Source organism: Quercus robur, chromosome 5 (assembly GCF_932294415.1).
Source record: "Quercus robur chromosome 5, dhQueRobu3.1, whole genome shotgun sequence".
Lineage (NCBI taxonomy): Eukaryota > Viridiplantae > Streptophyta > Magnoliopsida > Fagales > Fagaceae > Quercus > Quercus robur.
Genome location: NC_065538.1, coordinates 24,552,262 through 24,576,603, shown reverse-complemented (window position 1 = coordinate 24,576,603; position 24,342 = coordinate 24,552,262).

Genomic DNA, 24,342 nt, shown 5'->3' with positions numbered 1-24,342 from the left:
TTTAGTGGGGTCAGTTAGGATAGACAGGAATCTCTACGGAAAAGCACATGATGACATTAATAAGGTAATAGTAAAAGAAGCTTGAGAAACACCCAGTTGAGCTCAAATAACAATCTCACCCTTTGTCATACAAACAAAACTGAATTATCAATTTTTATTATAGATTTTGAAAAAACAAATGAGAAAATTAAGGATTTTTGAGTTTTTGACAGTTTACTAGGATTCTCCAAGAATTACGCTTTGAATTTTTCTTTTATTATTATTATTATTTCTGGATTTTGTCTTAATGCATTGAGTGGTCAGGAACAGAGTGAGCATCAGAAACAGAGGAGCTGGAATTTGAGAACGTGGGTTGATGCAATAATGAATAATCCATGATTTTTTTAGATTTGGTTTTTTAAAGGGAATTGAAATTCCAAGGATACCCTTTTGTTGGAATTGGATTCTGATGTATTGAATTCCTGGGAATTGTGAAGAAAACAAAATCAATTGGTGCTAAAGTCAGTTTAGGAACAGAGATTGAGATTCCCCTTGGAAAATGTAAGCTGTAAAACGCGGTATTTAAGGGAGAAATGAGATTTTTTTTTTTTTTTCCTCTCTTTTACTTTCTTTTTCTTGTTCTGTTATCTTATTTTTGTAATTTGCTATGAAATCAGAGCCTCACAAAATCAAAATGTCTTTAGCTTTGGATTATGTCGGAAAAAATATGAAGAGAGAGTTTGTGACCGAAAGCAGATTAAGACAAAAGAGTATATAGACCTTGAGCAACTTGGACGGTTGGACTATATATAATATATATACATATAGTATAGTAACCATCCAACTTGGACGGTTGGACTTTATACGTGCTTTTCTTTTTTTTAAGATAGTTTGAACTTTTCATCTGTTTTTGATATATAGGCAGAAAATCTCAACATCTTATTCAATTATCAGAGATTTTATATGTTGAACTAACTAAAATTCACTAAGGTATTATCAATTGAGGCCAAACAGAAGATAGTATTTTATCCAAAAAAAAAATCAGAAGACAGTGTTGTTTCGTTTTTACAAAGTAATCTATGTGTAATCCTGGCCTTTGCTATTTTATGTCAAAAAAAAGTCAACAGATGTCCTAAGTGAATTAGTTTATTAACTACTCTCTCCATTCCAATTTAATTTGTTTGTCATGTTTGAAAAATCAATTTTTTAAAAAAAACATCATTGATTGTCTTGTATGCCTTATAAAAATATATAAGCTTACATAACTACCCTTAAATAAATTTATCAACTTTTTAAAAAAAAAAAATAGTTATTCTTAGTGAGACAACTAAAAATGTGTCCCAATTAAATTGATTTTAAAAAAAAATATTTGTTATTTTTTTTTTCAAATAGTTTTGAAAATAAAGTAGTGGTATACTAAGAACATTAGTAAATTAATAACTTTTATTTTTAAAAGCAGGACAATATTTTAAGATATCCCAAAATGGAATAGAGGACAAATAAACTGGGACAGAGAAAGTATTTTTTTAATACTTTAAAAAAAAAACAATTCTTTAATAAAAATTTATAGTAAAAGAAAAATGTAACTAACTTTTTTTATTTTATAACATTTTACATTTTTCATGAAAGTGGTATTAAAGTTTTTTTAAAATAATCCATTAACAAATATCCTATTAATAGGATCCTTTTAATTTTAGTACAAAACTTAATTTTTTGATAAACTAATATAAAACTTAATTAGAGTCAAACATGCCCTTGTATTAAATTTAATTATACTTAAGAAAGATAACACTTTTTTTTTTATAGAACAATACAATATTTTTGGTGCTTTACCATATATCTCTAATATATAATATTTTATATATATATATATATAATTGAAACGCTTAACTTCAAATTGAACTCATAATATTGTGAAATATTAACTTTTGAGGTCTCACAATTTTCCAAGTCATTATTCTAGTTTTTTTTAATTAAATTTCAATTATATTCTATATTTAAACCCCTTATTAGGATCCTGGCATATCATACTTTCTTTAAATAGTAGAATATATAGTCTATAATTTATATATATATATATATATATATATTATTAGTTTTCATATTCAATATACAAACACAATTTAAAAAAAAAAAAAAATTAAAGTATCACACCACAAGTATAAGTGATTGTGGGGTATGGGGGACAAAGGCCGGAATTCAAGTATCTAGGAAGCTTCATACACATATACACTTAGATTAGTCTAAAGTATGATTTCTATCTTGTATCAAAAATTAATTAACACAATTTTAAATAAATGTTTATTGTTTCTCAAAATAAATAAATGTAAAAATTCTATTAATTATTATAATGTCATATCATATTTATATACAAAATATGAGAGAGAGAGAGAGAGAGAGAGAGTCATTTTTTAAAGATAAAATCATATTTTATTGAATTTTTTCATGCGTTGTATGAGATACTGATTAGTATATAATTTCATATACAAATAAGATCATAACAAATATCTTATTCTTTAAATATATATATATATATATATAGTTCCATATACAATCATAATTATAATAAACACATTTAATCATTGTCAATATTATCAAGTTTTATATACAAGACAATAAAATAAAAGAGATAAACAAAATTTTACAATGTTAAACTTGCCCGTGCATTGCTTGAGTTATTGACTAGTTTGAATTTAATTATGGAACCTAGGGCACATTTGGTACACTGAATGAACATTACATTATGTATAGTAGTATTTATTACTAGAAACAAAAGATGTTGTAATACAGTAATAGAATAATAATTCGTATTCATAAGTTTAGTTGTTATATATGGAAATTGTAAAAGATGATGCATATGGAGTTTGTGTATTTGAAATATATTAATTTAAAAAATTACCAAAAACTTTAAAATATATATATCCAATTTGCTTCTTTAGTATAAATGTCACTTAACATCGTTTGAATTCCCCCACTCCTCTTGCTTCTTTCTCCATCTCTTGTTGTTATTTATCTACCATTAGCCACATAGACACTCCCTCGCACATATAATGGTCATAATACAATCACTGTGAGACTTGTGTAGTCAAAATACAATCACTGTGAGACTTGTGTAGTCAAGACAAGCTATTAAAAGGAATGAAAGGTGGAGGAGTAAGGAACTTCCAGACAATGTTAAAGTGTCATTTGTGCTTAAGGAACAAATTTGATATTTTTGAAAAAAGTGTCTTAGTACTTGGAATTGGATCAAGAAAGTCAATACCGTACAGATACCCGTCATATCATAGAAATATATCATACCTGCCATTAAACCGGTATCAGTACTCCTTCAAAATGTATCAAAAAAAAAAAAATTGGTTGTACCAACCTAAACCGATTGTACCAAGCATATTTTGAGTGTTTCAGCCGGTATTGGCGTTTTGGCCGACATAATAAAAAAAAAGTTAAAATTTTGATTTTTTGTATATAAAAAACATGTTATTTAAGATATGTGGATTTTTATTATTTTTTTAGTTGATAAACATAAAAATTTATAAATTCATACTTATATAAATAGCAGTTATTCCAAAACGGTTGAAACGATACACCGATATCAACCAATACTAAAATATTTCATTCTTCTGGCCAAGCTGAAACAACCTTTGATACAAAATTGACTTCCCTAAGTTAAACCAAACTTCATGAGTAGTTTTTATATTTTACCAAAAAATAAAATAAAAAGAAAAGAATGAGAGCATAGGAGACAAAAGGAAAGAGATGGCTGAAATTACCCACTTAAATGGGTAAGTGAATGATAAGCCAAATAAATGTAACAAATTTAAACAATTAAATATATTCATTATCATACACTTCTTATTACTATGAAGTGAAGAATGCAATCTGATGCAAACCGCAAAGCTAAGTTACGTAGAGATTGAGCTCCACCCTAATTTACTCTAAACCAATGTTTAGGGTTTTCCTCCTTCTCTTGGTGTCAATAATAAAGTTTATAATTATCTTATGCTTTTATATAAAAATAATACTCCTTCCGTCCCACTTTGTTTGTCCTGTTTGAAAAGTCAAACTTTTTAAGGGAACATCATTTATTGTTTTGTCTACCTTTTAAAAATGTATAAGTTTCCAAAACTACCCTTAAATAAATTTATCAAAAAATTGAATTAGTAAATTAATAGGGGTATAATAGGAACATTAGTAAATTAATGACTTTTATTTTTAGAAACAGGACAATATTTTGGGACATCCCAAAATGGAATAGAGGACAAACAAAGTGGGACGGAGGGAGTAATAAATAATCTCAATCCTTTTATTCCGAACCTAGAAAGCTTTATTTGGTTATATCTTCAAAACACAATAGTTAGGATTTTATTTGTTTTTCCTTTTAATTTAACTGTTTTTTTTAAGTTAAATAAATTTAACTTCTAAGGAGGAAATTTCACGGATTAAAAGCACAAAAAAAATTTGAAAAATAAACTTGTTTTCTCTTTAACATGAATGTTTCATTCGAAATAATTTTTTTATTATTATAAAATTTGAATGTTGTATGTTTTAATTGTGGGTGGTTCGATGCCTTATCTCAAATTTCAAAGTTGTGGTTTGATCAATAATTTGACTTTATAAATATTATAAAAGCCAAAGCTCAAAATACAAAAATTGATTGTGAAAATATTATTGGCATTAGAAAGATCTCCAAAAACAAATAATAAGAAATAAGAAACAGCCTGAAAGAAAAATAAACAAAAACATAGAAAGAGAATACCAATGATTTGTGTTTTCTGGCCATAATTTACATTCACATATGGTCACAAGGAGGAAATTTTAGTAACAAATACAAATTGCCACACTTCACACCAAACAAAGCCACATAGCACCAAAAAGATCCAAGGTTGCCGCACCCACAAGAGAGTGATTCTCTCAAGCTGAAACAAAACACACACACAGAGATATATAGAGTATAGGTCAGAGTTCAAGTTCTAATTCTAAAAGAAATGAAGCATTAACAAAATAAAAGATACAAATAATTGTTTTTCTTATATTTCAACTTAATCATTTATGATACGTCAAAATGAAATTTAATGTTCAATTTTGTACTAAATTTCACTACAATTTCTCTTTTGATGTATAAAATCAAAGAATATCTTAGAATATCATCTTCTTCTTCTTCTTTTTCCTTTTTTTTTTTTTTGCAAAAAATATTTTCGATAATTTTTATTATTCAATTTTAGGGGAGGCAAGTATGATATTTTTGAATTGAGATTTTCATATATCATATATTAAAAAATAATAATTTAAAAGGCCAAGGACTATGACCCAACCCCTTTGCCCTATATGTAGCTTCGCCCATGGTTGTTATCCTCTGAACAGATAAAACATTTTTTTTGTTAGAGATAGTTTTTAACCTACAACGTTATCAATTGATTTTTGGTGTAGACAGGAATTGAACTCTAAATTTCTCATTTGGCAATAAGAGACTTCCAGTTGAATTAATTGGAACCCATAACAATAGAATAGGAACTTGTGATGAGTTATTGACGGGGGCCGTTTTTGTGCGTAGCCATGTGTCTTCCGCTGGAGGGGTGACTTTGCTAGACCCGAATTTGTTTTGGGGAGTTCAATTCGAAACTCGACATTAGGCCGCATAGACCAATGGCTTCCAATGCATTTTTAAGCCTACAAAATAGATAAAGCCCAAAGTCTTAGAATCATGATAATGGTTGAAATAAATAAATAATATGTTTAGTTGAATAGCTTTGATTAAATGATGAGTTGAACATTTTTATCATGTGTGTTAAGTGATATCCAATATTAGAGAGTAATTAATTATCATAGTCCAGTAATGAGATGAGTCCAATAGTCTATATCCAACTGTGGTATAGTTCATATTCAATATAATAAGGTATGTCCAAATAATGTATGTCTGGCAATGATTTATGTCCAAGTAATACATATTCAACTGCAGTTTATGTCCAAATATTATATATCCAGCAGTGGTTCATGTCCAAGTAATATATGTCCAGCAATGGTTCATGTTCAAATGATATATGTCCAGCAATAGTTTTTGTCCAAATAATATGTGTCTGGTAGTGAAATGAATTCAATTTATTAATACACATGTTTGTTACTGAAGCATTAGTGAATCCATGTTTATTAAATAGTAAGTTAATATTAAAGTAGTTTGCATCTAGCGGTACAGTAATAATGAGTTAATATATACTTAATAATGTGATTTCAAAGATAAAGAAATGTTGACTTATCTTTGTAATGTTTGTGGTTCCAACTATAGCATCACTTTATATGGTTTGTGGCTCCAGTCGTACAACATCGGTGAACTAATAACATTCCAGTGGTATAGTAACATTAGTCGAGTGGTACAATAATAATGAATTAAAATATACTTAATACTATAATTTTGGAGATAAAGATATGATGACTTATCTTCATAATTTGTGGCTCCAGCTGTATAACATCATTGGACTTATAATATTTTAGCAGCATAATAAAAGGAGTCCAGTGGCACAATATGATATTATGAGTCATTTCATGATGACTTCACAATTGAAGGGGAAAAATGAGTGCAACTGAAGGGAGAGAGAATATGTCCAACTGTGTGCATAGATTGGTTAAGTTTATCCCCTTTATCATGCACTTAAATGATTTTTCCCATGTAATGCTCTTTTAGTTTTTAATCAAATATGAATGATATTGTCTTCCATGAGAATGGTTTTTAATATTATAAGTTTGTACCTTTCATAGGAAGGACTTTTTGGTGTTATAATTATATGCCTTCCATGAGAAGGGCTTTTGTAACATGTTTTTAGAAGAGTGTTTGATATCTTTTAGGATGTATCGAGATGGTAAGAAATATACATGTTTTATGAGATATGGTGTTTGTAAGATATATTAGAAATATATGTGGGAAGTATGTATAGATAGTTTGTGAGGAATGCGTTTATAAAATATATGGAAATATGATATAGATAATATGAAGGTTAAATAAAGTAAATACATGAGCTTATAGTTGCTGCTGGAGGGGTTTTTCAAGTTATATCATGAATTATGTTGCTTTCTAAGAAGAGAGATTTTGTAAGAGAAATGGAGAAGTATGGAAATGTGTATATGGCAACAAAATGAATGAAGTTTCAGAATAATAGAGTGCGTGAGAGATGGATAATGGTGTGCTAGTGTTGTCTAAGAAGATCGATTTTATAAGAGAGATGGAGAAGTATGGAAATGTGTATATGACAGCAAAATGAATGAAGTTTCAGAATATTGAAGATGAGAGAGTAAGAATATGATGGGGTGATGGTGTGTTGTAATGGTGTTGTTATTTAAGAAGAGAGATTTTGTAAGAGAGATGGAGAAGTATGGAAATGTGTATGTGGCAGCAATGTGATGAAATTTCAAAATAATAGAATGTGAGAGAAATGGGTAGTAGTGGTGTGTTAGTGTGTGGCTTGGCCCTCTTTATATAGAGCCAAGTGTGTAACTAGATTATAATTAGTTGAAGGGAAAATTAGCAAATAAGTAAAAGTAGTTGCCAAAGTAAGAATTTGTTTAAATACCGTTTATTGTTAAAAACTAAAAACTCTGTAGCAAAATAATTTTTAAATGTATGAATAGTACCGTGGGACCTAATTTTAAAGTTTTTTTTTTTTAATAAAATACTTGCGGGTCCCGTGAACAGTGCACGGGACCCACTGGAATCAGCTCTATCCAAACATACGCTAAGTGATTTATTTAGTGAGTTTTTGGTTTTTTATTCAAAAGAAGAAAGTTTGAAATTTTAAGGTTGTTGTTGCAGCTGTACAGCAACTGACACAGCAATACAACAGTAGTTACTGCAACTGACAACTGTACAACAGTAGCTGTCCTGACACAGCTGGATGATGTTAGCTGTGTGAGTTCTTTTGCTGAAGAAAATATTTTGCATTAAATTCATGGATTTGGCTAAAAATGGTAAGATAACTTTTATGGGATCCTTCTATTTTTGGAATTGCAGCTGGAGGTTAAAGATTGGGCTTAAAATGGTAAAATTTCTTTTATGGTATCCTTACTTCTTTTGGTATAGTAGGTAGTTGCTGGGAGTGGGCATAAATGAGTTGATGATGTCACTTTTGGACATGTGTCAGTTGCTAGAGTTTTTGCTGGAGTTGTTGCAGTTTCTACTAGAGTTAAGGCAGCTTCTGCTGGAGCTGTTGCTAGTACTTTTGGCTAAGTTTCTTCTTTTGGAAAAATATATGTTTAGTCCATGGTTTTATACAATACATTTTTAGTATGTAATAAGCTAGTTGGTTGATATTTGATGAAGTTTTAGAGATATAATTATAGTCTCTTTGTGTTTTTATCAAATCTTAAAGAATAAGGAGAGCATTTAATGCTAGATATGATATATTAATATAGATTTAGCCATGTGCTTGGGATTGATTTAAATGAAAATAATAATATAATTTATATGAAATTATATAATTATATTTTTAAATTTATATTATATGATGAAGATTAAGTTTTAGGTAAATAGCAATAAGGAGTTATATCATTTTAAATGTTATGTGATAATAGAGGCTTACCAAATGTTACCTATTATACACTAACTCATTAGAGTTCAGTGAATTGGGAAAAACATGCCAAGCAACATGTTTCCTTTATCAACTTTAAACCACTGGAACTTTATTAAACATATTTTTTGGCCCTAACTATTATTAAACATACTTTTTGGCCCTCTAAACCACGACTTTCAAAATTCCCTCGATGAGACTCATGAGCTTGGATCATGAGCTGAAAATGAGATGATGTGCCATGAGTTTGAACGATGGGCTTTGATGAGATAATATCACCATGGGTTTCAAACCATGGGCTTTGGTGTCGTTTTATGTAAATATAAGCTCTTTTGGGTTTTGAAATAGATTTACCCAAAATCTATGATAATATTGATGTACTGTAGGTTACCAATAAAATAAAGTCATGTAGTGAGAAAATTTTGTCCTCAGTTATGAATGTGAAAATATTCTTCTAACTTATAGTTTGCTCATATCAACGTGTACTTAAAATACTGTAAATGACAAGAAATTTTCCCAAATCCGATGTTTGCCCATTTTTCCTTTTGATATTTAAGTATTTTCATTTGTTACCGACGACAGCGGGAGTCTTTTGCCTTTTTTTGGCTGAACGGCTAGGAGCCTTTTATCATATAGCGTGAGTTCTGCACATAAAAAACTTAATAAAACTTGAATTCCACTGATGCTAGTGGAAAAAGCTACTAGCTGCCTTAAGAAATAAGTGAAGTACAACAAGATGCTTTAGAATCAGAATTGATTCGCAGACTATATGTGACTTTTAAGAGTAGGTATCTCACACGCTCGGTTTATGAGACGTCTCTCTTATTAATAGGTGGGCTCCACAGACGTGGGACTCACCTCTCAGTGAGAGAAATGGCTTATGCGCCAGATTCATAAAAGATTTTTTCAACTTTTAAAGAGTATTATTTTAATTTTTGCTCTAGATCCAGGGACAGAGCCTTTTTTTTAAAAAAAAAATTTGTAAAGGGAGTATAGGGATTAGGGACAGAGCTTAATAGTATAAGATAATTGTTGAATGAAGTATGAATTTAAAACACTTTAAAGATTACATTTAATGTAATGGGTGGGTCGTCTGAAATTTCAAAATTTTTTAATTTATAAATTCAATAATTATAATAAGAATTTAAATTATGGACGACTGAAAATACTAAGAATAACCAGTTGGATTACAAAAGCCTCTAAAGAATTTGAAGTTAAGATTTTTATTGTTGTTTATTAAAAGAAATATATTGTGTGCAGATGATTTGTATTAATTATTTTTTCACAACACAAAAAATCAACTGGCATTTTAGCATTAAAAAAAAAAAAAAAATTCACAACACAATTATATAGGGTTTGTGTAGTAAGAGATTTCTAGTAACGTTATTGAAATGTTATGAAAGTATGTATAGGTGAAAAAGTGTTGTAGAAATATGTATTATGATGTTTAAACAACGAAAACTGTTATTCAAACAACGTTATTAAACAAGCCCATAATTTTTCAAAAAAGTAAAAAAAAAAAACTGAAGGGATAACGGGTTATATTTTCTTTGTATTGTTGGTTTAAAAAAAAAAATTGTTTAGACAAGTCAAATTAACTTTTTAAAGAATTTGTGATACGATGACAACCTGGAGACCAAAATAAAGAAAATGATTTAATGGATTGTATTTTTTATTTGGTATTATGTTTAGTGATTTTCCTCCACTTATTTTCTTTTTCAATTAAAATATTGAGAAAAATAAAATGTTTTGACTTTTTTAGAAATAAAATTTTGAGTAAAGATAATGACTTTTATGACGTTTTCTTTTTCTTTTCTCTGTCAAATTATGAAATTATTGGTGGGCCTAAGTAGTGGACCTCATCCTAAACTCATTTAATATTGGTCCAATTATCTTTAATGAAAGCTTTGGGCTGTGTCAATTCATAGAATATCTGAAGTCCATTCATCTTGGCCCAAATAACTACATCAACTATTTAAACTTTATGGGAAATTACACTTTATCACCCTAAACTATACGTTAGATTACACTTTATACCCTAAACTATTCGAATGCACATTTTGCACCCTAAACTATGATACTTGTTACACTTTGCACCCCGATGTTAGTTTTACTATTATCTTAGATGGTACTTTCATGTACATGACATACACATGTGTTTTGCTTAAGTGGAACAAAGTTAAAAAACAAAAAAACCCCTCTTCACAAAAAAACCCCTCTCACACGTACAAGTACAACTATCTCCCCAAATCAAAACCCTCTAACCCTAAATCCCCAAATCAGAAATATTTTTTTCCAGATCTCTCACACGTAAGTTGTTCTTCCTGTTGTTTTTGTTTATATTTAAGCATGCGTTAGTCTCCTGGTAAACAATTTCACTGAGTGCAAAGGCATGCGTAAATATGAACTGAATTTAACGCTCATTGAAACACAAATGGTAAAGATAAATGTTATCAAAACATACACTAACAGCAACTTTCTCTGGAAACTATCCTCAACTTTCATTTTCTCTAATTGAACATGCTGTTCAACATGTATTATCTAATTCAAAGGAGGACATAATACGTTGTCCAATCAAATTCTTTAACATTCACTGTAACAACTCCAGAGTGTTCTTGAGATAAGACAACAAAGTTTGAAAAAATTCTTTAAGGTTACAGAAGGCAATACGGCTATACCTGTAAGTGTGAGAGAGAGCTGGAAAAATAATAGGAAAGAAGTTTTTGTTTTAATTGATTGTGAAGAGGAGTATTTTTGTCTTTTAACTTTGTTCCATCTAAGCAAAATACATGTGCATGTCATGTGCACAAAAGTTTCGTCTAAGATAACAATAAAACTAACATCAGGGTGCAAAATGTAATAAGTGTCATAGTTTAGGGTGCAAATTGTGCATTTGAATAGTTTATGGTGCAAAGTGTAATCTAGGATATAGTTTAGGATGGTAAAGTGTAATTTCCCCTAAATTTTAAAAGCAAAAGGTCTTTTTCTCTATTCTCAACAAATTAAGTTTTTTTTTTAACGTTTAAAAATAAATGTTTAAACTTTTAAAGTTTTACAATATTGGTATAGCCGTGTAGGTCTTTAATCAATTTCTCTCTCTCTCTCTCTCTCTCTCTCTCTCGATTTGAATAAAAAAAAGTAATAAAATATTGCATAGAACAATAGTTCAATAACTAAAAAAGAGTTAAACTAATAAATTACCGTGATCATATCATAAACATATCACAACAATACAATATATTATGGAGTTACTTTTTCTTTTTCTTTTTTCTTGGATGAATAATTCTTTATATTGCTAAAAGAAAGACTACAAGAGGCTTGACAGCTCCAAGGCTCCAAACCACCATCCATGCGGAGGAAAACTTAGGTATTGTTTGGTTGCTGAGTGATAGGTAACTCATCACTCATCACCCTATCACTCATTTCTCATAACTTAAAAATCCCCAAAACACTTTTGTTTGGCAACTAAACTCAGTTCAGTTTTTTGCCTAAAAACTTAAAAAAACTCACCTTGTTATAGGACCCATTGATGAGAGAGTGAAGAGAGTAGGTTGAGATGGGCTGCATGTGACTACTAGGAGGAGTGTGTGACTAAGCAGGTGATGTGACCACACACTGCTGTGAGGCCCACGCTGGTAAGGGTATTTACAACTTTGCCATAAGAACTCAGTTTTGGTGTTTTGAAAACAAGTTTACCTCATCACTCAGTTTTGTAACTCTTAACTCAAAAAAGTGGGAAATGAGTTAAGGAAATTGGGAGAGGAAATATTGCCAAACAACATTTGGTTGCGTGGGGCCCACTTGTTTTGAGTAATGAGTTAACAAAACTGAGATATGAGTGATGAAAACAACCTTGTCCAAACACCACCTTAGCCACTATAACTCAACACCAAAATTTGTTACTAGTTGCAAACTTGGTTATCTACACTTATTGGCAAATCTAGGATTTTAGTTTTAGGAAGGGGGAAAGATTATGAAAAAAATATTAAATACAAAATTAATTCAAAAAAGATTATTAATATAATAAAAAAAATACCTTAAGGTATTATATCAAGAATGCCATTGGTGATCTAAGAAATAAAACTAAAAATATAAATTACAAAAGTTTGAAGGTCTTATATATTTCTTTGATAGATACGATATAATTTAAATTTATGGTATCTATTTTATTATGATTGTTTTCTATCATCAGGTCTCGAACATTAGATCTCTTATTCGACTACAAAAATCAATTAAACTAATTGGAATCCAATTGCGGATCTTAAGTTTGAATTAAAAACTTGGAACTCAAATAGCAAAGACATTAGCAATATTAGAAATGGAAAATTACCAAGGTATTTTGAAGTACAAAGACATGATATTTTTAAAATATAAATTATCTGTCTCATTTCTTATGTTTCACTTTATGCTTCACTAATAATAATTTGACATGTATTCTTTTTTACTTTTATTATAAAATAATCAAAAGTTTACAATGAAAAAAAAAAATATATATATATATTAGATGTAAAAAATGCCGTAATTAATAGAGTATAAAATAAAATATAAAAAGTAATATAATCTTTTTATTTATTTATATACTCTCTTAAATTAAAACGTGGAACCCATTCAAAATTAATTAGTAGGATTTATAATCACGTGAGAAGATAGACTATCCTATCATTTTACTTTCAAAGTATCCATTCCAGTACCCTACTCTTTGATCAAGGTAGAAGATTTTATTTTTTATATTTTACAAAGAACAAGGTAGCAGTTAGTGTCTTATCTTAATTTGGCCCCACGTCTCGAGCATGAAACGCAGAACATCAATTGTTTGGCCCCACGTATATGTAGTAATCTCTAAAGATCCTTCCTTTGTTTTTTTGATTACCAAAAAAAAAAAAAAAAGTAATCTCATTTTGTTCTTTTCTTCATCGTATCTTATCAGTCACAGACATCAATGGCTGGCTTTTGTTCCTAGTTATTGCCCCTATGGTTAGCCAGAAACAAACTACTGTTTTAGGGGATTTATGACATGGGGAAGATGAAATTGCTGCAAGATTTGCAAAGTGCAATATGTTGTACTCCATAAGCTGAGTAACCACGGTGTGAGGCAATCTGAGAATCAAAAACAATTTGATCCAACAAATCCTACCAAATGATAGTATGTTCCAACCATGATATCTGACATGTAATTAAACTACTGTGAAAAAAAACTTAGGAATCAGTTTCAACAAACCCTACTAAATAAGAGTATCTTCTAATCTCTAATTTTTTTTTTCACAGTAGTTTAATTACATGTCAGATATCATGGTAAGCACATTGAATCAAACACAGTCTGAACTAATACAAGCAAAATAAATAGGCTAAGATGTAGAAACAGCCTTGGGGTATCAACTCTTTCTTACAACTCTATGAAGTTTTCATATCCGTTAAATTGACCACTGTGATTAACTTTTGTTAGCTTTTATGAACAAAACATTCACATGATCATCATGTAACCTTATTAAGAAGACTTATCAACTGATTTGTGTTACTGCTCACGTGATAGTTGGGTAATTTTTTTTGTCCATAAGAACTAACAAAAGTTAGTCACATGAGTCAATTTTGTGAATATGAAAACCTTAGGGACTTATAAAAAAGAATTGAAATCTCATAAGGTGTTTTAGCAACTAACCCTAACCCATGGGGGTATTTTTGCATGTTTAGCCCAAATAAATATACTGATATGTTTTAAGAGTGTAGGGGGCGGGGCAATTGCCTGCCTTACCCACCCAAGGTCACCCCTTTGTTAAGGTTCTTTTAAACAAATTATATTCCAATTTTTCAATAATATTCTAAACTCTTTTAATAAATTCCAAACTCAATTTTTTATTATTATTGAAAATAACCTTTAACTCTCCCAATGTATTCAAGTAAAAATAAATAAAATTTAACATATTATGTGCCAAATTTTATGTGTTACTTTTTTATTTAAAAAAAAAACATTTACAATGCTATATATATATAAATAAATAAGGTCTTTTGCAATGAACTCACTCTTTGTCTTTGATTGTTTGGAATGAAACTTAAGATAAAAATAATAATAATAATAATAAAACATTGACACTTTTAAGTTAATTCAAAATAACTTATAAAAAAAGTTAATATAAAATGAAAATGAATGTCTAAGGACATTGTGATTGGTGGTATCGGCCCAACATCAACTATGGTTGAGTGGGTGACGGCAGAAATGATGCTAAATCTAGAAGTAATGAAAAAATTCCTTGAGGAATTACCAAGGATGGTGGGTGTTAACAATGGATGGTGGGTGTTAACAATACTATTGAGGAATTCTCAGGACAAAATTGCCTTATGTCATTTTCACCCAAACTATATAGCTTTATGTCCCCATTTCCAAACTAATTAGAAAAATGTCTCTCTTTTAAAACTCGACTTTCTCAAAATTGAGTTAAGCCCTATAATGACGTTTTTAAGAACCTATAGTGATGTTTTTAAGGACCTATAATGACATTTTGTAACTCAATCTTCATGAAATCGAGTTACAAAATGTCACTATAGGTTCTTAAAAACGTCACTATTGGACTTTAGAATTTTTTTTTAAAATTTTTTTAAACTTGATTTTGAGAAAATCGAGTTATAAAAGAGAAGCATTTCCCTAATTAGTTTGGAAAGGGAGGCATAAGGCTATATAATTTGGGTGAAAAGGGCATAAGACATTTTTGTCCGGAATTCCCAGTACCAAACTTATTAAATCCGTTCCAAACCCTGTTTCAGTTTGTTTAATGGAGTGGAATATTTCAGTACCTTGGCATGTTGTTTTAAGATTGCAACCAGCAGCCCACTATTACTTCCTCATTGCCCAACACAATCTTGCAATGTGGGTGGTTACACTATGCCAAAAGATGCTAAGGGTTTTTTTTTTTTTTTTAAATGTTTGGGCCATGCACAGAGACCCAGATTTTTGGAGCAATCCTTCTGAATTTAGAGCCGAGAGGTTTTTGGGTGATGCGATCATATTGGAGAATTTATGTGAAAGAATGTTAATGCATGTGTTGGCTTCATTGTTGCATCTCTTGGAGTGAAAATTGCCAAATGGAACAGAGCTGAACTCCTCAGAAAATCTTGGGATTGTTTTGGAGAAATCAACACCTTTACGTGCTATGTGCTATTCCAACTTAGAGCTGTATGCATAGGACAAGAAGATACTAGTATCACTATAGTGGCCAGTGGCGGCTCTAGGATTGTTTTCTAGGTCATTAATGTCTTAAGTTAGGATTTTGTTGTGGAGAGTAAAAAATAAAATGGTTAATTTTTTTTTTATATATAAAGTTTTCATATAACATGCAATAATCTAACATAATATTCTAAATAGTATACAATGCAACTATACTATACAATAGTCTAAAAAAATTATTAATAGTTTAAAGATCAGTATGTAAGACAACAACAATTAAATGCATAAATAAATATAATTAAATAAATAATCATAAAATTTGTCAAATTAATAACAATTCATTATAATCATATGCAATACCAATTAAATAAAAATATATGATAAAGAAGAGTAGTAACACATACAAGCGGAGGTATGGGAGTAAACGTGAAACTATGAAAAAAAAATAGTAACTGATATAAGATTTTGCTTTTGAAGTGTATGGATTTTTAACCACACAAGTGGTCATTCTCTTGGAATTGGGCAAGTACTAAAAGACTTTTTGAATTCAAAAAACTGTAGAACACTTATCAAACTACTTGATTAGACAGAAAGAAAATATAGAAATGAAAAAGAGAGAATGAAAAAAGAATCATATATTTAAATACAGAATAGTTGGTATGGTGTAATTTTTTGCTGATGAAGAAGAAAAGTGCAAGAAAAAACAGTTTTATTTTACCATCAAAGATAAAGTAAGCTAGAGTCTAGAGAGAATGTTTATTTATTAACAAATGAGCAATTTTAATAATAGTGCTGCTGACACAACATTTATGCAATAAAATCTAGGTGTCAAGTTGTTAAAGGTATGTAAAAAAGTGACATCAATTATGGGTTCAAATAAAAAACCAATTACAACTTGTCACTTAACCTTTATTGTAAAAATATTATGAAAATAGTATTAAAATGATCATATTTCAAATTTATTTTAATTGGGTTTAAACAAAATTTAGAGTCGGAATGTTCAAAATTTTATTTCAGAAGTCAAAAAAAATAAAACTTTATATATAATTTTTTTTTGGGCCAGGCCAGGGGTTCATTTGAACCCCTGGGCTGGCTGTAGAGCCGCCCCTGATAGTGGGCATTTAGTTTGATAATATAATAAGTTTACAGGATCACAATAATTTTGTGATGGTACTTCACACTCATGATGAAGATGACTAGATTGAATGGTTTGTAACTCTAACTCGGCAGTCCATATGTACTTTTTGTAATTGGTCTGAGTCTCTGCCCATCTCTTTTATTGCCTTGGCAGGCCCTTAGTAGAGGCCCAAGGCCATCACCTTGAGTCTCTTTGTGCTTTGTTGGCTATTAATAAAAGTGTCATAGAGCCGAACCCAAAAAAATAGTGGGTTGTTTCAATGTGCCTCCGAGGGATGGAAGGTCTTTACGGGCTTTGACTTTGTGGGCATGTATGGTATAGTGTGTTACTAGACTACTCCCTAAAGAACTTTAAGGCCTTTAATGCACTTTTGTAAAAACATATAGTTTGTTTGATAAATTTCCAGCTGTTACTTCTCCTTTTTAAAGTTGAAAACATCTTTTATTTAGCAAAAAAAAAAAAAAAAAAAAAAGTTGAAAACATCTCATAAGACTAAAATTGAAATTTGAAGCTTTTAGGTATAAAAAAAGAAAAAGAATAAAAGAATAAAAGAAACTCTACAATTTGTTGTCATCTTTTTTATAAATTCAGAACTTTAAAGTATTATTCACTATAATTTGTTAAACACTCAAAACACTAAAGAGCTTTTCACATACACACTAATATATATATATATATATATATATATTTTGGGACAAACATTATCTTGCACCTACACATAAATTTAATTTAGACATTATTTATTGGCATATACACGAATACTTGTGACCAAGGCAGACCCTATTAAGTTTCTGTTAGCCAAGCCAGCTATCTCTGGACAAATGAATTGATGGTTCTTTCTGTTATGCGAGATTGATATATCATTAAATCTTCATGCCATTAAAAGCCAGGCTTTCACCGACCTCTTGGAACTCTTTCCTTCCAAAGAAACTTGAACCCATTAACAAGGAGCTTCCTTAGGAACTACAAGGTGTAGCCACCTACAAAGAAGGTTTATGGGTCCCTTAAATTGATAGTTTATTATTTTCAATCATATATAACATGAGGGAGGCACTATGTGTAGTGTTTGTTTCACATACTCCAGTTATACACTTTTTTTTTAATTGAAATTATGAGTTGAAGACACAATTTTAGTTTTAAAATATTGTCTTCTACTCACAATTTCAGTTCAAAAAATTAGTATATAACAGGGTGTGTGTTATAATTAGTATCCTTATATTAATAAATACAAAAGGGGAAAATCTATCAATAGCATTGTTTCCCATGCAAAAATAACAAGGTCAAATATGAGTGCATGACTCTTGCTTGCTAATCACCCTCAACCTTAGCATCATTAGAATTTAGGTAAAAGCTTATGCAAACTTAGTCATAAAACAGATCAATGGGTATTTCAGGACTGTTAAAGATATTAGGTTTATGTGTATTGGTCCAAGAAACCTAATTATATTACTCAACTCATACATGCTTAGCCTTAGTTTGTAATTATGTGTTTTCCAGCAATCCATAACACAGTCTTTTCTTTGTGGCCATCTTCTTATCTAAATTTGGGTTTCAAAACTAGCTTTATATGTGTAGATTTGGGGTTTAAGTTGGCGACTTTCTACAAAACTAGCTCAACTAAAGTGACTGGCAAGAGATAAGCGAACCTTTCCTACGAACTCTCGTTTAAGCCGCAAGACAAGAACCATCAAATCAAGCAACACGTACCATTTATCAACAACAACATTAACTTAGAGATATCGATCTTCGTTGCCCAGAAAGCTCTCCTCCTCATGGATCGGCCTCCCATTAGCCAAGTGATGATGTCTCTTTCGTTCCCTGTGGCACTGCTAGAACATTTAGGTGGCTAAGTGAAATTGGGCCTTCAACTTTTGGTAAAGGTAATAATCTTGGTGTGGACATTGGCAGCGTGACTTTCCAATTGATTTACAAACTTTAAAAAGCAATTTGGGACTCATGGATAATTCGGCCTTTATATTAGCTTTAAGCAGGCCCACAACCAATTTCACAAGCTTAATTGGTTTTGTTATGGCTTCTATTAATTGCTACATAAAGGTTTTCTTTTTCACTATTGCTGCCACTCACTCTACAGGTGCATTATAATTTATTATTTTCTACTGTGGATAGCATTTGGATAAACCTCATACGCATCTTGGAAATTTTGGATGCATTAAATGTGCTCATTTATATTTCTTTTCTACCAAGTTTTTGGCTTTCCTTATGATCGAGCATGCTCAATCATCTTAATTGGCTGAGTATCACAGACCATATTGTTCAGTAGCCTCATTTATATCGATTTTTTTTAATGATAAAGTGTCTGCGTCATCTTCAGGTCCTGCCATTCAGAACACATATTTGATCGGTAGATTTTGAGAAGGGGTTGTTAAAGATATTGAGTTTATTTGTATTGGCCTAAGGGACCCAACTCATCATGTATGCCTAACTCTAAAGCCTAATACTTAGATATATCTTGCTTCAATGCAACACATTAATTGAGATTATAATGAAAGTGTAGCTGCCAAGAGTTTCTTTTGTGGTCGTAAGCCATTAGGTCAAACCATGTAATTCTTGCGTCCTCGATCTTTTTTTTTTTTTTTTATTATATATTTTTATAAAATCTAAAAATGATAAAAGAAGTACCTTTGGAGGTGTATTGCACCCAAATCCAAAATTTGATTTGAAAATTTTAGGAATCCTCATGCAAACACATCTTCTTAACTTCTAATAGACAAGTCGACACTTGGGGGTGAGGATTTCCTTTTTCGACTAAAACTTAACCCTATGTATTGTGTGTATACGTATGAAATTACCACTTATTTTATTAAGGGGGGAAAAACAAACCATTCATGATGTACATCTTTTATGGACAAAAATAAAATACGTGAAAGAAATAAAAATTATCACTTTTGGTCCTAGTGTGATAGTATCATAATAATCCCCTCTACAATTTTTTTCGACTTTTAATAAACAATTTTTTTTTGATGAGAAAGAAGTATTTATTAAAGAATCTATATGGGGGACAATTGATTTGGCGCCTCAAATCCTAAGGCCACCTTTGAAAGTACCAAACGAATAGCTTTTATTTTTTCAAATACTTTTTGTCTACGCCAGTCATCCTCAATGCAAAGGATCCTCCATTTTTTAAGTTACCGACAGCAGGTTTTGAGTTTTGACCCATCAACATGAAGTAATCAAGCCATGAAATTCAAACTTCAAATATGTTTCCGTTAAAAAACAAAATTCAAATTGGTTAGATACTTAGATGGCATCTAAAAAATGGATGCATAATATAATACTATATATATATATATATATATATTCCTTCTATTATTTGAAGCAGAAAACAATTAGAGGGAGGTTGATCCATCTTTATAATAATCTTTTTGAATTTGTCTTTGCTATGATACCACTGTGGAGGGGTTAATAGTTAATAGAATAGAACATACACACACTCACACTCTTTACTCACTCTCTTTTAAATACATAAATAAAAGTAGTCAAGTAAACTGCCACATTCTTGTATATATTTTTTGGGCTAAATAAAATACAGATCTACAAAAAAGAAGGAAAAGGAACATACAAAGAAAGAGGGGCCACATTCTTGAACTGAAAATGACAAATTTTATTACTCAATTATTGGCAAGGCAAAGTTTTTTAAAAAAAGGGTTTACTCTTGACTCTTGAGTCTTGACTTGCAGAGGGACTGTTTCCTTTTCATGTGGGGGGTCCAGATAAGCTTAGAGTTAGTTATAGACATTAATCTTTCACAAAGCTGCTAGATCACGTGTTAATAATTGTAATAAATTCCCTCCTTTCATTTCAAATACTTTGCTTTCAAATTTCAAAAGAGTTAGTTCGACTTTGTTTTTGCTATTTTCAGTTTCCACATCCCTCCCTTTTGAACCGATCTTCTGGTTTTATGAAAATTTGGTTAAAATTTATAGTAGTGGTTGTTGTAACAATTACATGAATAATGTATTTGTATTCCTGTATGTGGCCAATGGCCATATTTGGGATTATAGTATGGCCCAAATATTAAAAATTTAACCAAATTGTTAAATTTGGGTTGGAAAAGATGATTTTTGTAAAATATTAAAAATTAAAAATTTTAATATTATTAATATTGTTAAATTTTTAAATATGGCCAATGGCCATATTTGGGATTATAGTATGGCCCAAATATTAAAAATTTAACCAAATTGGTTTTATAAAGCAACCCATATGTGGCCAATGGCCATATTTGTATTCCTGTATGGGTTGGAAAAGATGATTTTTGTAAGAGTTGATTTATATAAGTTAAATGAGTACTGCTACTAATACAAAGGTTTTACTTTCACAACAAAGTGTAAGTGACAAATTGTTAATTGAAATTTGTTCTCGTACGACCATCATTAATGTCACTTTTTAAACTACTATTAATAATTTGCCACTCTTTATCGTAAAAATGTTATACACGTAGTTTTATTTAAGTTAGATTAGTGCTAAGTTAAAATTGACATTCTTAAAAAAAGAAAAAAAGTGAAAATTGACATTTTCTTTGAATAGAGAGTAAAAATTTATGAGTAATACTATAGACACAAACCATTTTACAACATTTTTACAAATTGTTGATGTGGTTTTATTAATTTTCAAATAATCATTGATAAACATAAATGTGATGTTAGTGGTGGACCTATATTAAAACTAATAAGAATTTGCCACATCAATAGTTTGTAAAAATGTTGTAAAATAGTTTGTGGCTGTAGCATTATTCAAGATTTATTTAGCTAACTAAACCTTTTATTAAATGATTTGTTTGTTATATGAAATTGTTTTCTGTTTCCCATTTTGATTGCTAAATTCCAGCAACAGATTTCATAAGGTCTAGTCAAACATGTTTTTGTTTCTTGATTCCAAAAAAATCCTATTCCTATCATTGTCAATTTTTTTTTCTTCTAAATTTCAACAAGAGTAAAATACATCAATAATCTATGAAAACATCCTATTCATATCATCCTCAATAATAGTGGAAGGAAAGCAAGCAATGCCACTAAAGAACAACACTCTCGGTTTTTTTTTTTTTTTTTTAAATGCTGAATTGTTTTCATGTATTTAATGTAGAAATAAAAGAGTAATAAGGATTTGTTTCAATTTTCAAATGATGTATAACCTCCAATGTTTTTGAACAGGACAAGATCTGAGTCATCATGCATTACACATAAACCTAGTAGTGCAAAACGTTGAGTGATAGAGCCTGGGTTACACATGACGAGCCCACATGAGTGACATCCTGTTCGTATTAGAATCATGTCGTGGTTTTTATCTTTTTATGGCAATGAGTGGCAGCTGTGGAGTGATACAATGGCAGAAGTAGCAGCTTTTTTTTTTTTTCATACAATAAACACCATAGAGGATCCTTTTTTTTTTTTTTTGATGGGACCATAGAGGATACTGATACCAATAAACAAACATCTCGAACCCTTGTTTAAGGTGACAATTTATCATTAGAATAATATTATTTTTATATAAACTTCTCATTAATATCAGTTTATTATACTCAAATTATAACATATAACCTAAATAGGCAATATACTTGTTGGTGATAGAAATGGTGGTAACTGCTAGAAATGGGGTCCATTTTGTTTAATAATATTATTTTAAAAAGAGAAATACTATGTCAAAAACATTTTTACAAAAAATCTTACGTGATAGATTGTTACTATTTATTAACAGTGGGTGACAAAATTATTTCAGTGGTGAGTTCAAGTTAGAACAATAACAATTTACTGCTTAAGATTTGTTATGAAAATATTGTAGTCGTAACACTTTTCTTTTAAAAATTATTTTATTAATTAAGATTATTTTAAAAGTATTTTAGAGAATACAATCTTTCTAGATTGGATATGTGAAACTAATCTCTTGAAGAGATTAGTTCAATGTTAAGGATATTTAAAAAAAAAAATGTTATTTCCCAAAATAACTTTCAAATATTAGGTTGTGTTTGCCACTAGCTTAAAAAGCCACATTTTTTTTACTATTCAGTTTATTTTTGCTATTATTCATGGGCCCATTACATTTTTTTTATACTATTCATGAGTCCCACTATACTATTTCAGTTACCTTTTAGCTTTATTTAAAGTATTTTTAGCAAAAAATTTTCAATTTTAGCTAAATAAGCTGTTCTCAAATGGACTCTTAATCTTATAAAAAAAATTACTATTTTTTTTTTGACAATGTTTTTTATTTTTAAATAATTATTTACCAAGTTAAAATGATGATAAGGACTTAGATATTGGAAACAAGTTGAATAGGTAGGGTGCTGCTGATAGTGCAGTGCCCTAGACAATAGACACTATTAATATGAGAGTAAGAAAGATGGGAGGATGGAGACCATAGTAAAGTTAAGATTAACAGCAACTGATAATGATTGTAATGATAACATTGGTGACTAAAGGTTGAGTAATGCGGTTATGGTATGATTGTTTGCAGTGACAACAATGCTGGATGCCACAAATAGTGTGGGATATTGAGAACATAAAAAGTGAACCTTAGTTGGTTTTTTTTTTTTTTTTTTTTTTTTAATTTTTTTTTTATTATTATGTTGATAAACAAACACCTTGTATATGCAGTATGCTATGCTCTTTCGTCTTTTAACCTGTTCCCAAACTTTTTAGTGCAAACCAAAATGGAGTGTTGTTTCCTTCTCTCTCTCAAAAGCAATATTTTTGAAATTTGTATTTTGAATTGCAAAATGAAATCATGTGTACCAAACTGTCTTGGGTTTGGGAAACCTTGTGTTATTATTATTCAAATCTTGGCGTCAAAAACAATTAAGCAGAAATAACATAATGTCAAATCGATGTTTTAATGATAATGTCACAAAATTTGGAATTCATAGATAAAGATGCAAGCTGTAACAAATAAGACTTTTTTACATGCCAATCTAGTAATGCAAACATAGTACTAAAAGTGATTGCAAATGTTAACTCCAATTCTTCATGGTATATTGATTGATTATTATAGAAATATTAGAATGTCATTGCTTTTGACATTTCCTTATTTGCGGATTTCCCATATTTCCCACTTCCTAGGACTTATGCCAAGAATGGAAGCTTCTATGATGTTTATTTTGTTTTCTATTTTTATTTAGTCTTGTCTAAATTAATCATATTTTTTTATTCAAATGAATCATATTTATAACAATGATTTGAAAGTAGAGTAAGCAAAAAAAAAAAAAAAAAAAAAAAAAAGATTTAAAACAAGAGTATCCTCCCCATTTATTTTTTGAGAAAGTTTCAATTTATGATGTTTGCTTTTAATGATAATTTTTTATTACTAGATCAAGACGCTTCAATGTATTAAAACCCAGTTTAAAACACTATTATTATTTTCGTGTGTATTTTAATAAGTATTATTGTTTACTAAAAAAAAGATCAAGATGTTAATCAATTTTTTTTTGTAGGCAGGGATTGAACCCAGATCTCTTATTCAACTATCAGAGTCTTTATTAGTTGACTTAACTAGAACTCACATAAGAG